The sequence below is a fragment of the Anolis carolinensis genome, chromosome 5, assembly GCF_035594765.1.
Source record: "Anolis carolinensis isolate JA03-04 chromosome 5, rAnoCar3.1.pri, whole genome shotgun sequence".
In the NCBI taxonomy this organism is placed as follows: domain Eukaryota; kingdom Metazoa; phylum Chordata; class Lepidosauria; order Squamata; family Dactyloidae; genus Anolis; species Anolis carolinensis.
The window spans coordinates 33,167,936-33,186,872 of record NC_085845.1 but is presented as its reverse complement, the minus strand read 5'-3'; the positions used below and the strand labels follow the sequence as shown (position 1 = coordinate 33,186,872).

The following is an 18,937-nucleotide window of genomic DNA, read 5'->3' as shown; positions in this document are numbered from 1 at the left end:
GGACTTCAACTCCTACAATTCCTAACAGCCGGTAGGCTGTTAGGAATTGTGGGAGTTGAAGTCCAAAACACCAGGAGGGCCGAAGTTTGCCCATGCCTGGAAAATACTATTTGGGGGTGCGCACTTTGGACTTGCTGTCCAAAAACATTTCCACCACACTGCTGTGTTTTCACATATAATGCAGTTTTTTGGTGTCACTTCATCTGCCATGGAGCAGTGCTATGGGACCTTGGGAACTGTAGCATAGCAAGGTCTTTAGTTTTTTCTGTGCCTCACCAAAGGACAAATCCCAGGGTTCCACAGCATTCAGTTTAATTGCCCGTGTCTGCTGTAGACTGTTTCACAGTAAGCAAAGGGGCTGCTGTGATTTCACATACTGTATAATGGAGTTTGATATCTGGCTTGCTAGGAGTCTCCGGTGGCCTAGGGGATAAAAGCCTCCTGACTTGAAGGTTGGGTTGCTGACCTGAAGGCTGCCAGGTTCGAATCTCACCCGGGGAGAGCGCAGATGACGAGCATCCCCCGGGCAACGTCCTTGCGGACAGCCAATTCTCTCACTCCACAAGGAACTCAGGTTCCTCCTGACACACACACACACACAAATCTGGGTTGCTGTGGGTTTTCCGAGCTGTATGGCCATGTTCCAGAAGCATTCCCTTCTGACGTTTCACTCACATCTATGGCAGGCAACCTCAGAGGTTGTGAGGGAAGTTTAAATATCTGTGGAAGGTCCAGGGTGGGAGAAAAAATTCGTGTCTGTTTGATGCAAGTGTGAATGTTGCTATTGGCCACCTTGATTAGCATTGAATAGCCTTGCAGCTTCAAAGTCTGGCTGCTTACTGTCTGGGAGAATCCTTTGTTGGGAGGTGTTAGATGTCCCTAATTGTTTCCTGTCTGGAGTTCCCATTTTTTTTAGTGTTGTTCTTTATTTACTGTCCAGATTTTAGAGTTTTTAAATACTGGTAACCAGATTTTGTTCATTTTCATGGTTGTCCCCATGCTTGTGGATTTCAGTGGCTTCTTTGTGTAGTCTGACATGGTGGTTTTGAGAGCGGTCCAGCATTTCTGTATTCTGAAATAATATGCTGTGTCCAGGTTGGTTCATCAAGTGCTCTGCTATGGCTGACTTCTCTGGTTGAGTTAGTCTGCAGTGCCTTTCATGCTCTTTGATTCATGTTTGGGCAATGCTACGTTTGATGCCCCCTATGTAGACTTGTCCACAGCTGCATGGTATACAGTACACTCCAGGCTTTGAAGCTGCCAGGCTATTCAGTGCTAATCAAGCTGGCTAATTGAAACATTCAAGCTTGCATCAGGCAGACAAAAGTTCTTTCTCTCAGTCACCCTGAACATTCCACAGATATAATAATAATAATAACACTTTATTTATATTCTGCCCTATCTCCCCGAGGGGACTCAGGGTGGATCATAGAACACATACACGGCAAACATTCAATGCTTCAATGCCATTTGGAGTCAGGAGAGAACAGAATAAGATAACCAGAAGGAGGTATGTAGTCTTGAAGTCCAGTTTTTTGGGGTTTTTTTTGTGCCTTGGAGGTTGACGTTGCGCTCGGATTCAGTCCCAGGGGTTCTGTTGCTTCATTCTCTATGGTGAAGAGCCATCAGGACTTCCTCTTTCCACCTTCCTCTTGGTCACTGCATTTCTGGTCTTGTTATTTATGGTGTTGTAAAATACCTCGCAACTTGTGGTAAAAAGTTCAGTCCTGTGAAGATTTTTAAAAATCTGTGATCTTTGCCTGCCTAGAGAAACAGCTGTGGATCCAGGCCGGAGGCAGACTGCATTGGATAATATAGAACGTTGGATGAACGAAGGTTGGATAAGCGAGACTCTACTGTAATGAAGTTTGATATCACTTTAAGTGCCATGGGATCATGAGACTTGTAGCGCTTTCTGTCAATGAATGCTAGTGCTTCACCAGACTATAAATCCCAGAATTACACATCATTGAGACACTGCAGTTAAAAGTGGTGCCCAACCACACTGATTTTATAGTAAACATGAACCTCAGATGGCTCATTGCCTGTAGACTCTTTTCTTAAAATATGGATCACATGATTTTGGGGGGTGCGCTTAGTGCTTGCTACTTCTGTTCAAAGCCATTTTCACACCAAGTGAAGAGATTGCTGTGATTTCATTATATAATGCAGCCTGGTATCACTTTAACTACCATGAGTCAATGCTATGGGATCCTGGGAGTTGGAGCATTACAAGGCTTTTAGCCTTTTCTGTTAAAGAGTGCTGCTGCATCATCAAACTTCAAATCCCAGAATGGCATAGCATTGGGTAATGGCGGTTAAAAATTTTGGCCAATGCGTTGATTCTATACTGAAGATGAACCCCTATGGTGAGGATTGCATGTAGACTGTTTTCCTTAAATACAGATCACTTGCCTAGTTTCCAACAGATCCCTCAACCTCTGAAGACACCTGCCATAGATGTGGGTGAAAGGCTAGGAGAGAATGTTTCTGGAATATGGCCATGCAACCTGGAAAACTCACAGCAACCCAGTGATTCCGGCCATGAAAGCCTTTGACAACACAAGGATCACATGATTTTTGGGGTGCATTTTGAAGTTGTGCTGCTTTTGCTGTGATTTGTGTGTAAACTTATAGTAACCTGGGATAATTTTCACACTATGCAAAAGTATTTATATGATTTTACTTCTAATTCTTGGGATTCCACCTTACAGAATCCTATAAAATATAATTTAGGGAGGGAGTATTGAGAGTTCTCAGTCCCAAAGCTCCAAGTGCCTCCCCAAACTTCAAGCTTTATGATTCCAGTGGTTATAGCTGTGAGAATTAAAGTGGAATAATAGCACTATAATTTATAGTGTGAAAAAAGTGTCCCAGTTTTCTTATACTGCTGGAGAGGTTGGGAAGAGGCCATTTGATTTGGTACAAGTTTCTCTCTCCCCCACCTCCCCCTCAACCCATCCAACTCACCAAAGGTCCGATCATTTTATGCAGAGCAATCCCTTGAAATCCATTTAATTACAAATAAGTCTTGCTGAATTTAATAGAATTTTTCCTGAGTGAGCACTTGTGCCTTCTAGAGCAACTGTGCAAATCTGGTTCCCAACCTTTGGTCCACCAGGTGTTTGGGACATCAACTCCCAATAACCCCTAACAGCTTGGAACTCTGGGATGGAAGTGCAAAACACCTGGAGGACCAAAGGTTGGGAACAGGATTGTGTACTTGAATTGCTTTGTGTGAGTGAACGGCTTCTCTTCTCTTGTGCTTGTAGTGGGTTTTTCCATAGCACTGATTTTTGGAAGGAAAACAGCCCCCATCTTGAAATGGTAGTGGAAGGAGTCAAACCAAGTAGAGCAGCCCTTTATGTTGTAAAATATATATATGGGAGGATGGGAATATTGTTCGCACTTTGATGAAAACTCCTGAATAATAAAGCAGACTCTGTGGAAATAGGTGAAAATCAATTTCTGAAAAGTTGCATGAGATTGGATGTGACACATGATCCATGGAAGGGTACAAGGGAGAAAACCCAGTATATTTCAGGAAAAAAAAAGATTGGATGCAACTTATGAGCAGCAACTAACCTAGCCACCTGACTTTTTTCAAGACAAGAGGTAGTAAAAATATACTATAATAAATCATTGGTAATTAATTTCTCTGTCATGTCATCCAGAATAAGCTACATATATGAAGTACCTGTCTCAGTCTGCTGAATGATAGAGACCGACCTCTGATTCACCGAATTCACCTTTGAGGGTCTACAACGTCTATAACCCTCCAGAGAGGTGAGTCTGTCATTCCAAAAATGAATGTTTCCGAATTTTGCCTTTATCACACTGTTCAAACACCACTATAACTCTTTGTTACACCTCAAAAGACTGATGCAGCTACCAGCCCATTCCTCCGAGGTTGCACATTCAGTATCACAATAAACCATGGGGTTGTTGTGTGTTTTCCAGGCTGCATGGCCATGTTCACAACAACCCTGTGATTCCGGCCACGAAAGCCTTTGACAACACAATAAACCACTGTTGGTGCATATGAATAGGAAGGCTTCTCATTCTGTACATGCACAGTCCTTTTTTAATTTGTTATACATGATGTGGGTGAGTATTATCTACTAGAACAACTGCTCACAACAAAACAGCAAGGTCTGAAGGGGCTGTTGGCACAATCTCCTATATCCATAGAAGGACAGTTGAAGACCTTTAGAGGCCGGAAGCATGAAAGATTTGAGTGCCCCATACATATCTAATTCAAAATATAAACAATAATAAACTCTAAAATATGTTTTTCAACTGTTACAAAACTTACATTAATATGAAAAATATTGATTAATTTTGTATGCTTCTACTTTGTTTATATTTGAAAAGCCTTTTTATAATGGGAGTCCCTTTTTGTGGAACCTGGTTCAGCTGCACCATTTGCAGTTTTGCATCATATGATCCATGGTAAATCTTATCAATTGTAAATTTATATGCTTCCCCCCTCCCTTTGATGCCCTGAACACCTGCTTATTTTGTTTTGTGGTTAATCCAGCCCTGATCCGTCTGGGATCCTTGGGTAACTGCCAGTCTCCCAACAAGGTTCACAGCCAAGGCTTACTGTAAGATTTTATTTCTGATGCTTGAGAGTGCAGGAAGTATCTTCCCGAATTACATCTCAATAGCATAGGTTCATTATTCCTTCACCTAACAAATGGTCTTTGAGGGCAACAAATAATGCAAGAGCAATTCCCTTTTTCATTTACAGTGATGATAACACTTGATTTAGATTTAGAAGCATTCATGTCATTGAGAGGAGAATGCATTTTGAAGCATTCATTCTCTAGAGGTTGTTAAGAAGCGACCAGGAGAAGAGAACAGGTCAAGATATATAGCCCTTCTACATTAAACATTGGCTTCCCTGTTTTCTTTATTATGCTTCACTTCATTTCATATCTGTATTATCTGAAGATTTGTTTTGTTATGTTTTCTATAAGCTACTGCTGAGGCTATCCATCCTCCTACACTGTGTCGCTATCGTCGGAGATAGATGGAAAACGGATTGGAAAAGCATCGGCTGTTTCTCTTCACTTGCTTTTGTTTCATTTTCTCAACAACTTGTTTTCTACAATATATACCTTGCTTCTCTGAAGCAATCTGAAGGTTCCTCAGGCTTTTAGTGATGAATTGTTGATATCAAAGATGAGCTCTTGCCTTTAGGACCCAATCCACACCAAACATCCACTGTGTACCCTCCAAAACATATCTAGATAAATGTGTTTGTACTGAACACTTGCTGTAACTGTTTTGTCTTGTTAGTATTAGAAGTTCATACACTATATTGCTGATATAGCTTTAGAGATCAGAGGTTTCAGAAAAGATTTTAAAGACACACCTGCCTAATTCACACATCATCTGCAATTATTTTCCAATACTGCTGCAATATACTTCTTCTACTTAAGTAATTGCATATTCTTGCCCACCTTTTATTCCTTTGTCTACTATAGGTTACCCTGTACTGAATTACTGATTATGCTCATTTGGGGACAGATGCCTATGCTCTTACAGTATGAAAAATGATGTTGCTTGCATAAATAATTTCTTAATGCTTTTCTTTGTATGTTTCCTCCTTAGAAATTTATCTGGGCACTTCCAGTTATAGACTTCTCTCTCCAGGCATGTAATCCATCTGTAATCATTGCTGATACCTATTAAGCACAAGAGATATCCCGTCATTTCTGCTTTAGTTTTTAATGGTACTTAAATTCCTCTAAATTTGTTCTAAACTCTAGTTTCAACAAGACATCCTCCCAAAAAATCTGTGTTTTCCCTGCTGATTTGTGTTGATAGGTTTATGGAGTATTTAACGACTGTATTTTTTAAGTCTCCTAAGTGTTTTCAAAGAGATAAGATAAACAATTTGCAAAGAAATAACACTAGTGTGTGCACCCAGGTATGAGGAAAAAATGAGACTAGCTTCCAAGTTTCATTCTGAATTGTGCCCTGTGTACCCAATACGACACATAACATGTTAGATGGCCAACATCCAATCTAATAGGCTCAGCATGGTGGATTTAAGAACAATGTATATTCATGTTTGATACCAACTGTGGAAAAGTATAAATATAATTTATTCTTCAACTCAAAAGTTCAGAGTGAATTACAACAAATTAAAGCTATACACACATCTATTTAAACTTCTATTGTCCACCCTCTCATCCATCTTTCTATCAGGTAATATATTAAATCATACTTCACGGTTGTCGTGTACCTTTAGACTATTCCAACTTATGGTGACTCTAACAGTGGTTCTCAACCTATGGGTCCCCAGATGTTTTGGCCTTCAACTCCCAGAAATCCTAACAGCTGGTAAACTGACTGGGATTTTTGGGAGTTGAGAAACACTGTTCTAAGGGCTTTTCTTAGCAATAGTTGTTCAGAGTGGTTTTTTGCCTTCCTCTGAGGAAGTGAGTGTGTGACTTACCCAAGATCACCCAGTGGGTTTCCATGGCAGACTGGTGATTTGAATCCTGGTCTCCAGAGTCTAAGTCCAACATTTAAATCACTACACCACTCAGGCTCTTAAATAGCACTTGAAACCGACAACTCTAAACGCTCCAGGCATTTGTATAGTTTTTGTATTGTTTTTAATAATACTGCTGCTACTACTATAAATAGGCATGTAGACATTTTTACACTAAGTCCTTCCATATTACACAATTATAGTGCTAAGATTTCACTTTAATTACCATGGCAGCATCCAAAACAATTCTGGGATTTGCAGTCATGTGGGAGCCCTCTATGGTACCGCGGGTTTAACTGCTGAGCTGCTGAACTTGCTGACCAAAAGGATGGTGGTTCGAATCCGGAGAGAGGGGTGAGCTCCCGCTGTTAGCCCCAGCTTCTGCCAACCTAGCAGTTCGAAAACATGCAAGTGTGGGTAGACTAAAAGGTACCACTCCGGTGGGAAGGTAACGGTGCTCCATGCAGTCATGCCAGCCACATGACCTTGGAGGTGTTTACGGACAATGCCAGCTCTTCGGCTTAGAAATGGAGATGAGCACCAACCCCCAGAGTCAGACACAACTAGACTTAATGTCAGGGGAAAACTTTACCTAGTGCTAAGATTTCACTTTAATTACCATGGCAGCATCCAAAACGATTCTGGGGTTTGCAGCCTGGTGGGGCACTAGTGAGGCATTGGCGAGGCACTGGCTCAACACATCCCACATAATTAATGAGTAGCCCTGATAGTGAATGGTTATGTACAAAACCATAGAGCTGAAAGAAGTCTCAAAATTTATGTAGTTCACTCTACTGTCATTGTAGGAAATATCCTGCTATAGCATTCCTGACAGCAACTATTTCGTCTCTGCTTACACACCGTAATGAAGGATGCAGCTACACTTTAGCTTTAATGTAGTTTGTTCACTACTTTAACAGTCCTGGCTCAATGCTATGGAATCCTAGGAGTTGTAGCTTTACAAATTCTTCAGCCTTCTTAGCTAAAAAAATGCTGGTGACTCACCAAGCAACAGTTTCCATGATTACACAGCATTGAGCTATGGCACTTAAAGTGGTGTCAAACTGCATTAATACTACAGTGTAAATGTACCTGAAGACACATCCATTAACTCTGGAGACTGTCCACCATTTTCTGAAGTCCAAATACTTCATGCATTGCTTCCTAATATTTTGATGACATCACATGTCTTCCATTGCTCAGTGGGCTTTAGTATCAAATAAGTATGGATGGACTGGATATACTTCCTTGTCATATATTTTCCTACGCTTTTAGGGAAAAGGTTATCTACTGGAAAAGTGAAAAATTTCCTCTCCCTTACTTATCTTGTCTTATGTTGGGTTTCATTCAGATGATTTCATGGGTTAATACATATTCAATATATAGTAGTTGAAATTCAGAATGTATTAATTTTAGTGAGATGTTTTGAATATATGTCAATGTGATTGAAAGGTCCTTGGTAATATTGAAATTGGTTGGAGCAACGCATCTAGTGACAAAGTGAGAGATTAAAGAGAAATTGAGACACTGTGTTCCCAGTCAACAGCTTTGTTATACTTAAGGAGACAGCATTTAATTAGGAGAGTTCTATCATTTTTTAGAAATGATAAAGGAACACAAAATATTTGCAATGCAAGGAACTGAGAAAATGGTGGGAGAACTGCATATTTTAAACATTAAATGTCTGGGAAACTTATTTATAGGTTAATAAACTATAATCTGAAAATCTCTCCACACATCCACAAATTCATACCACATGTGACAGAGGAATTTCATCCACAAATTTTAGTGGTCATAACAAAAACTGTAATCATGCTTTTCCTGCCCTATGAACCGTAAGAATCAGAGGAATATCTTATTTTTTAAGACATCTCCCACATCCCATTAATTTCAGGAGGATGCAACATGGGTGTATTTTGGTTAGGAGGGTTAATGGTGTCAGAGCCATATTTGTGAACAAAGATGCACATGCAGTTTATTGGAAAGAGTGTTATCAGGTAAACACATATATGAATTTATACACATTCTGAGTATATAAACACATCAGGAATATTTTAACTCGGGCAATAATGTGTCTTAGGAAAAGAAACAGCATCTGAGCTGTATAATAGGGAAACTTATTAGAGGCAGAAAAATAAATATATATACAATAATTGCATTATGGAATAGCAAATAACAAAGCTTCATAAAACTCACTGTCTTACCTTTGCAATCAATAAATGGGAAACACAAATAACCAGCTAATATAGCAGAATTGTTTTATAATGTGGAGTTATTATCTCAAACTCAAAGGATTTAGGGTTTATTTTTTTTAATGATCCAGGCCTTCATTGTAAAGGCACAATAGGGAGGTGCAAGAGTTGACAATATTCAGGACTAAGCAATTTGTCTGTCTCCTGAAAAATCTGTATAACGACCAAGTAACAACAGTAAGAACAGACCACGGAACAACAGACTTGTTCAAGATTGGGAAAGGAGTACGGCAGGGCTGTATACTCTCACGCTTACCTATTCAACTTGTACGCAGAACACATCATGCGACGTGCGGGACTTGATGAATCCAAGCCTGGAGTTAAAACTGCTGGAAGAATCATTAACAACCTTAGATATGCAGATGATACCACTATAGTGGCTGAAAGCGAGGAGGAGCCGTGGAGCCTTATAACCAAGGTGGAAGAAGAAAGTGCAAAAGCTGGGCTGTAGTTAAACATAAAAAAACCAAGATTATGGCAACCAGACAGATTGATAACTGACAAATAGAGGGAGAAAACATGGAGGCAGTGACAGAATTTGTATTTCTAGGCACAAAGTTTACTACAGACACAGACTGCAGCCAGGAAATCAGAAGATGTTTACTTTTTCGGAGGAGAGCAATGACCAATCTCGATAAAATAGTGAAGAGTAGAGACATAACACTTCCAATGAAGATCTGCATAGTAAAAATAATGGTATTCCCTGTAGTAATCTATGGATGCGAGAGCTGAACCATAAGGAAAGCTGAGCAAAGGAAGATAGATGTTTTTCAATTGTGTTGGAGGGAAATTCTGAGAGTGCCTTGGATTGCAAGAAGATCAAACCAGTCCATACTCCAGGAAATAATGTCCAGCTGCTCACTGGAGGGAAGGATATTAGAGGCCAAGATGAAGTACTTTTGCCACATAAAGAGAAGACAGGAAAGCTTGGAGAAGATAATGATGCTGGGGAAAAAGGATGGAAAAAGGAAGAGGGGCCGACCAAGGGCAAGATAGATGAATGGTATCCTTGAAGTGACTGACTTGACCTTGAAGGAGCTGAAGATGGCGACGGCTGACAGGGAGTTCTGGCATGGACTGGTCCATGAGGTCACAAAGAGTCACTGACTGAACAACAACAAGTAATTTGAGCTTTAGGGACTGATAGAGGAAAATGGAGAAAATGTGTATGTGTTCAGAAGTGACAAAAATAAATATTTTTCTATAAGCCAAGCACACACTCAACATGCAAAAAAAAAAAGAGTTTGTGATGAATCTAAGAATTGACAAAAATAGTTTGCCAGATATTACCTGATCTGTCAAGATCCTGGTAAGCTTTATAGTTTCGTTCAAGCAGGGAAAAGAAAAGCATGTCCTAATCTGAGGAAAGAGCAAGGATCCAAAATTACATTTGGATATTAAACTGACCTTTAAAAGAAGTAATAATGTTAGAGATAAGCATCCTTTTGAGTGAGACACTACAGAGTTATTGATCTGACAGCAACTCACCTGAGTTGATCTCCATGTTAATATGGCTGGTGCCTTAGTGCAGGATGTGCAGCTGAACTTAAATTTGTTAGGAAACATGAGAGATAGAGAATCTTAGAAAAATGATGAAGCTGGTAAAGTAGAAGCTAAGCAACAACCCCAGAAACTAGCATTATATATGCATTAAATGTATAACAGAAGCGTTACTTACAAGTAACTTGTTCCTAATCAAATATGCAGAAGAAAGAAAATGACAGGATGCCTGCAGGTTAGAACTGAGGAAGAGAATGGGTAAAATCAAACAAGAAGTCACAAACATGCAAACTAGCAATTAGTATAGTCACGCAAAGGCTGCTGACTTGGAACAAAATTTCCTTGCCTGGGAAGAGTTCATGCTTGGTGTCCAACTGATGCTCCCGACATCCTGAGAGTATTTAACATTGAATCATCATCATCATTATTTTGCAGCTATTCAGTGGAGGCTGGCAGCTCCAGTCCCAATAAGGCATCTGCTCTAAGCTTTAAAGCAGCCATGTGAGGTGCTCAAAGGAAATGTAGTTGTTTTAAAGTTCAAACTAAAGTCTGAGCACATTCAATATTTGACTGATGTAGAAACCACCAGCCTCCACTGATTTCATTACTGTAATTTTCTCCACTTTACTTAAGAACAAGAGGCAAATTTCCTTTCAATTGTTGGCTCAACTTTTAGGTCTTTTGGGCCATACAAGATTCCAGTAGCACGCACACACATCCCCAGCAGGGATGTTGAACAGATAAAGAGAACATGGAAATAGAAAACACAGAAGCAGTGTGTTGTACAGCTGTACAGTACATTGGGTAATATACTGTCACTGTAAGGTCAGTGTTCCTTCTCTGGGGATTCTGGAAGCTGTCCTCCAAAATAAACTTCTAAAACTGTTGTGTGGGCATTCCCCACTGTTTTCTAGGTGTGCATATTTTTTCTCAGATACAAATTCAGTTGCAACTATTGTTTTTGTGTTGTTTTTCCAAATTGTAGGGAAGCAACAGAAAAACCCTCTAGATCAGTGATTCCCAACCTTTGGGCCTCCTGGTGTTTTGGACTTCAGCTCCCATCGTTCCTATCAGCTGGTAAGCTGGCTGGCATTTTTAGGAGTTGAAGTCCAAAACACCTGGAGGCCCAAAGTTTGGGAATCACTGATCTAGAGGATGCAAGACTACAACTTCCATCAGTCTTGCTCATTGGCAAGCATCTGTCTCTGTTCTATGTTATGGCATTGAATGTTTGCCTTATATGTGTCCCCTTCGAGGTGAGAAGGGCAGAATATAAATACTGTAAATAAACAAATAAATAAATAAATTTATAGCTCTCCAAGGGCACCAACTGAAAATGAAAATTTCAGTTCTTTTCCATGGAACTCCAGTGATTCTGGTAAAGGACAACACTGGCAGATGGACCAACAGCCACCAAACTCTCTCAAAAGTTAACTTTTCATTTTATATCTTTTAATTAAATTTCTAGACATGCGCTGATTCATATCATAGCATGTACAGACCAGATCTGCAGCAATGAGTCTCCTACAAAGACAATTGCTTCTCAACCTTTTAAATAAAATGTGTCCTTTACAGCTTCTGCCTACATTATATCCCTTATTTACAACTTTTACTCCCTGTCCTGTCCTTCTGTGCATAATAAAATATATATTTAATAATATGATTTCTATCAGAGACAACCATGGGGTCATCGCACCCTAACTGGAGCCCCCAGATGGCGTAGTGGACTAAGTGACTTGAAGGTTGGGTTGCTGACCTGAAAGCTGCCAGGTTCGAATCCCACCTGGGGAGAGTGTGGATGAGCTCCCTCTATCAGCTCCAGCTCCATGTGGGGACATGAGAGAAGCCTCCCACAAGGATGGTAAAAACATCAAAACATCTGGGCGTCCCCTGGGCAACGTCCTTGCAGATGGCCAATTCTCTCACTCCAGAAGCAACTCCGGTTGCTCCTGACACGAAAAAAAAAAAATCGCATCTCTGTTGACCCCACCAGGGAATTTTCTGGACAACATATATCCAAGTCTGAATAGCTGTCAACTGTATAAAACCTCCGGTTTGTATTCTGTATAGTTATGCAAGTATGTTTTTGGCGCTAGCCATACTTGCATTCTTTCTGGCCATATTGTAATTAAAGCCTCTTGCCTATCTTTATCCCGGTGAGCATATTTTCTAATCTGGAACTCTGGGCTATTAGCGCAATTTGCCAGGCAGGACTCTCTTTACCCACAGTTCTGAATTCAACCTCAGAAGAAAGTAATAATATAGTGATTTGATATGCCTTTGCCAAATTGGCTATTGGCTATAATCTTTGTGTATAAAGAGAGCTATAGTTCAAAACAGCAAATAGTCACACTTGATGGGAGTTTCTAGAAGCTGGAGGCCAAAAGTAACCCCCTCCCCTGCCTAATTCTGGGAAGAAGTCTCCTCTGCATAACCTTCAGGGACGCTCCTTTTATAACTATATGTGTTTATGTTTGTCTTCCAGTTTTCCATCTTCCATGTTTATATATCTAGTCAAAATAGTGCAAAGGTTTTTCACAAGTTTGCAGGCATTTTGATGTGAGTTAAAAGGGGAATGGCCTTTCTTGCTTGAATATGTGAAGATAATCCATGTTGTCTTGCACTCTGAATGCTCACATAAAAACAGCCCATAAAGTATGCCAGACTATTTTCTCAGAAAGTTTTGCAAAATTACTTGATATAGACCAGCGTTCTGGATATTCAGCTCTTAGTATTCATGTCTCATAAGCATGCAATAGTTCTTTGTTAGAATCACTTTCAACCTTTACATTCCAATTTATTAAAACATAAATCTAGCTCCTGGTACACTCTATTAAAGAATCTGGGCCATCTAAGTAGAAAACTCACCACTTTGGGATGTTATCTGTGAGATTGCATTTTGATGAATCTGAATGCATTAGGTTTCTATTTTTTTCCTTAAAACACCTCAACAATTTATTGCCACCATAAATCAGATATTTGTAATCTCTTTAAATAACACAGATATGCTAATATATTTCCAAAAAACAGTTCTACAAAAGCACACATGTGTAATCATAATTTGTAGCAAATGGTTTGCTGAACAATCAACAAGAGCAATAAAATACACAGTATGAAAATAATGTGTAAGAATAAGATTGTATCTTTAATCTTATCATCAGTGCATTTTACAATGGCCAAATTAAAGCAGGTAATGTTTACTATTTTCTTTCCACATCCACTAAGATGGTTTTAATCAACTTTTCCTTTGAAGCCTCCAATTGGCAGTTGGGTCACTTTTGTGAGCTCTGTAGTGCAGGAGAAATAAAATTGTGCATCTCTAGTCTATAAACTATAGTACAAAGAAAGAAATTGCTTTCTATTTAACACATATTTAGGATGACACTATCATTTTTGCCTGCTATAAATCTTTATATTGTAAGAGATTTCAAAATGATTCAGGGGGCCTTTCACACTGCACACTTATAGAGCTATGATTCCACTTTAAGTTCAAGGGCAAAATTCTTATGTAACCCAAAGATTTGCATTTTGGTGAGGCATTAGCACTCTGTGACTGATAATTATGCCCCTTCATAAATAGCACATTCTAGGATTTCATATAATAATAATAATAATAATAATAATAATAAAAAATTTATTCTTATATCCCGCCCCATCTCCCCGAGGGGACTCGGGGCGGCTCACAACAATAATAAACAGTGACAAATTACATATTGTAAAATCAAACATGAAAAGCAGTCATACAATCAATACATACATCACATGTTAAAAACAAGGAGATAAAACAGTTCTAGGCCGAAATAGAGGGCTTCTGTAGCTTCGTGGCAGAAGTACTCAGCAAGGTATCAATAATCATGGCAGAACACTCTCTAATTAAATTAAATGGGCAGACAAATCAACCCCCAAAAATTAGTCATCGAAGGCCCTCTGGAAAAGCCAGGTTTTAAGGCTTTTTCGAAAGGCAAGGAGGGTGGGGGCCTGTCTAATCTCCCTCGGGAGTGAGTTCCAGAGGCGGGGGGCCACAGCGGAGAAGGCCCTCTCTCTCGTCCCCACCAGCCACAACTGCGAAGGTGGTGGGAGCGAGAGGAGGGCCTCCCCCGAAGAGCGAAGAGATCGTGCAGGTTCATAGGGGGAGATGGGGAACCAGAGCAGTCAAGGTGAAAACATATGGTTATATAGTCATCCTTCCACATTTGTTGATTAAACATTTCTGGGTTTTAAGATTTGAGGATTATTATATTTGTTGCTGCCTCTGTTGCTTCCCTATATGCAAATGAAACATATGTTTCCTCTGGACATCTCTAGGTCCGCCAGTACACTTGCTCAACTCTTGGTGATAGTCAAAATAGGAGCATGCTGGAGAACCTAGAAATGCTTAGATAAATGTTTTCCTATGTTAAAAAACAGCATTTGTGTTTTTATTTATATTAATAGTATTTTCACATTCTCAGGAAACCTACCCCCTCAAATATGGAATGACTCCTGGAACTGTAGAAAGACTACTGAAATTGTACAATGTGAAAAGGCCCCAGATCCATTTCCAGAGTTTTCAGCTGTAATACTATTTTTCTCTGAAAACAGAAGAGCAATTAACTTCTGAGAAGACTCTATTGACAATCTATTTCCAAGGTGTAGTATTTCTTAAAAAGCAAATATTAATTTTTAAAAATATTAATACAGAACAGTATGTCTCAAGCTATCTGAAACCCACCAATGTGCCAGGGAATGGTTCTATGTTTGTTTGTTTGCATTGTCAATCATTATTTCTTTCTTTCCTGGACCCTCATCAGGAACTATTCATTGATTGCTTGCAGACATTTAAATAGCACTGATATATATTGTCATGTGCCTTTAAGTAATTTTTGATTAATGGAGACCTTAAGACAAACCTATCATGGTGTTATCTTGCAAGATACATTGAGAAGTGGCTTGTTGTTGCCTTCCTCTAAAGCTGAGAGAGTACAACCTGAAGAGTATGCTACATTTTGTAGATGAAAACCCAGATATAGGTGGCCACACAACTTCAGAGTGTAGTCAAAATGGCAAAATTTATTAATGAGGCAAGACATGCAAGCAAGGGAAAGGTACAGCAGTTTACGTTTGCTTGAACCTATAGTACCACCATGTGGAACCTCTTAAAATGTCAAACGTTATGAGGAAGATTCCATATATCAATTATTGGTCAAGTCTTAAGAATCCCACTTGGGAGGCTGAGGCTGACAGTTATCATGTTAATGGAAAATTGTGTAGAAGTGAAATGATCACTTTTTTCACTCTTTATCTACCAATTATATTCTTGTTTCATCAGGCTTGTCTGAAGTACCAGTAACATATAGCTTTGGCTACTTTGTAGGAGTGGACTAGCTTTGATTTTCAAGTGATTCTAGGCTACAATTCCAAGTGATTTTCTTGGGAAATAGGCTGAAAAACTATAGGTAATTATAGGTAAAACTATAGGTAAAAGTTCTTAAGGACTTTTTTAAATGCTAAAAACCATTTTTAAGGGAAGAAAATAAGGGATTAACTAAAAGTCTGTTAAATCAAAGCCATTTGTTGAGCATAATTATAAAAGGATCCAAAATTAAAGGAAAAGCGTATTTAAAAGACACTCATTTTGTTTTCAGTATGGTAGTAAGTAAATAAATACATTTGTTTCTAGTGCAGGTGTGTTGCAGTGAGCTTCAGCCCCTGAGAAATATTTAGAGGCACAATATGAAACGATAAAGGAAAAAGGTATATAACAGCAGTAATAGAGTTGCTGACACAATCTAACTGCAGCCTTGCCAGCAGGAAACCTATAATAATCCCAACTCTTTCCAGCCAGTTTTTATTACAAGAAGGGCATGAGTCTAAACACAGAAGCTGGGATCCAAAGAACTGAGAATGAAAAGAAAATAGTTACTAGTTCTGTTTTGCAAAGATTTGAGCAGATGCTGACAGACAAGTTCATAAAATGCTAAAATGATTCGATAACAGAGAAGTTCTGTGCTTTTGGCACACATATTTGTCCGCCCTCATAGCTGGATCCCATCGTTGACTCAGCAGTAACACATGCTGTAATTAAAAAGGAGCTTGCTCTCTGGATATTGTTCATAGGATTGCTGTCTTTGGCAGGGCCTACAAGAATGGGGTCTATTCTTGATCCAGAGCTCGGCATCTGGAGAACCAAGGAAGAGCCCACAAATGTCTGTCATCTCATCCATCAAAAAAATAAAACAAATCGACAATAACAACAAACCCTGACAGACACCTCCCCTTGCATTATTTTACAAAAGTTAGTAAGCATGCAACTTTTATTATACTTTCTTGGCTTTTTATTGGGGCCTGTCTATCTTTAGATTATTTCACTGTGTGAAATGGTGTGTGTTTACTTAGGCTTCTGAGTTCTGGTTGTTGATCATAGCTCACATTGACATTGTAGCCAGGAAGGCCAGCATTTCATTATATAACATATATTTACTATGTCTTCCAGGTCCAAATTTGACAAGTTCTTTTTAAAAACCACCAATTTACAATGTATCCTCACAAATCAGGATGGCAGAAATGACAGGAAAGGACAAAAAGAGAGTCAAGGCAGAAAAACGGAGAGCAGACCTCTTCTAGGTAGGACTAAAAGCACTCAATACATTTCCTGCAGAAAACTTCACAGGTTCCTCTCTTTTGGAAGAATTAGAAAAAACTGTTGAAAGCCCAGTTTGTGACCCTCTAAAGAAAGAGTTGATGCAATCACAAGGGAACCTAAAGAAGATATGCCATTATAAAATAAAAACATGGTTTCGGATGTAGGAAATGTCCAATCACTTGATAAAGAAGCAAATTAAATTCCTTTTCCCGTGGTAAGCAAGATTGAAGAAGAGCTGCATTCTGATTGTTTTGACAGGAAGAGTGTTAAGTCAAGAGTCGGCGTTAACATTCAGTATATTACAAATAAATTTCATGCTCAAGTAGAAATTGAAAAATATGTTACCAGTGGCCACATCCCACATATCTGTGCTTTATGTTTGAATTGACAATGTTATTGCAGGATATGTTTTAGTGCAGTTAAGAGGTTGGCTGAACATTTTTATTTCTTGTCAAATTATCCCACAATGTCTGGAATTGAGCTAGAATTTTTTTTTTTAAAAAAAAACCAACACCAATATTCTACTGATATTAATGATGCCACAGAAATGCAAACCTTCAGAATTGCTAAATTTATCAACTTACTACAAAATCTGTGAGATATTTCCAAATGTTCGTGCTAGTTTGAGAATATTGTTGACAATTCCAGTCACAGCAGAAAGATCTTTTAGCAAACTCAAACATATCAAAAAGTTTTTAAAGATCTACCATGTCTCAGACTTGATTTGTTAATGTAGCATGTCCGAATATTGAATCAAGCATGCCAGGTAAACCAATTTTGATGGTGTTATTAAAAATCTTGCAGATCAAAAAGCCAGAAATGATGTCTTCTGTCCTTTTCATAGTACACAGCAGTGCAACAGAAATTCTTTCATTATGGCAGAAAATTCTAATAGCTGAATTCTCCCTCAGTGATATCCCATAGAGCCAAACATAATGAGGAGAACACTTGAATAGTTTATGGTCAATTTACATTCTTGAGTTTCTACAAATCTATATTGGATCTGAAATTCAACAGTGATTTGAGTAATGTGTTTGTGAAGGTAAATAATATTCCAGTATCTTTGTTTCTGGTACGGATTATTGTTATCTCTTATTTTTCTTTCATTAAATATTCCTTCAAACATCAACTTTTTCTTAGAATAATTTCTTTCTTTCCCTCCTCTGCAAATGCTGAAGCTTCAGAGGGTGCTATTTAATTCTTTGGTATAAAAAAGGAACATAGCAGATCAAAATTCAAGAATGTACTAAGGTTCTCACGCTTGCATTGTCACTCTGACTTTTTCTCCAAACACAGTTTCACTTTTCCTTCTTATATACAGCATTGGAACTTTGAACTGTGAGTTATACTTTTAGTGGTGCCTTTTGATTTATGTCTTTCAGATTTTCTAATTGCCTTTCAACTTCTATATTAAATGCGGCACATAAATTAACTATTAAATATCATGTAAAAACAGTTCAATGAAAAAGTTGTTGTATGTCTTTCGGGCTGTGTGGCCATGTTCCAGAAGTATTCTCTCCTGATGTTTCGCCCACATCTATGGCAGGCATCCTCAGAGGTTGTGAGGTATGGAGGTATTCCATACCTCACAACCTCTGAGGATGCCTGCCATAGATGTGGGCGAAACGTCAGGAGAGAATACTTCTGGAACATGGCCACACAGCCCGAAAGACATACAACAACCCTGTGATCCCGGCCATGAAAGCCTTCAACAACACACAGTTCAATGAAAGATTGTCTTGCATTGTATAGGGAGAGCATTTCCTAATTTGGAAATCCAAATTCCGAATACAGTAGAGTCTCACTTATCCAAGCCTCACTTATCCAAGCCTCTGGATTATCCAAGCCATTTTTGTAGTCAATGTTTTCAATACATCGTGATATTTTGGTGCTAAATTCGTAAATACAGTAATTACAACATAACATTACTGCGTATTGAACTGCTTTTCCTGTCAAATTTGTTGTATAACATGATGTTTTGGTGCTTAATTTGTAAAATCATAACCTAATTTGATGTTTAATAGGCTTTTCCTTAATCCCTCCTTATTATCCAAG

General features: G+C 38.8%; 1 long non-coding RNA gene across 3 annotated transcripts; it reads left to right on the top strand.

The window, feature by feature from the left end:
• Positions 1-44: 44 nt before the first annotated feature.
• Positions 45-18,384, top strand: LOC134299749 (uncharacterized). Of its 3 annotated transcripts, XR_010006990.1 has the most exons (5): positions 49-3,786; positions 4,983-5,741; positions 14,712-14,889; positions 16,375-16,534; positions 16,733-18,384. It is a non-coding gene; the product is annotated as an uncharacterized LOC134299749 (long non-coding RNA). The 3 variants fall into 3 exon arrangements; XR_010006992.1 differs by lacking the exon at positions 16,375-16,534 and having other exon boundaries at positions 51-3,786; positions 16,733-18,383; XR_010006991.1 differs by lacking the exons at positions 14,712-14,889; positions 16,375-16,534; positions 16,733-18,384 and having other exon boundaries at positions 45-3,786; positions 4,983-6,176.
• Positions 18,385-18,937: the final 553 nt, after the last annotated feature.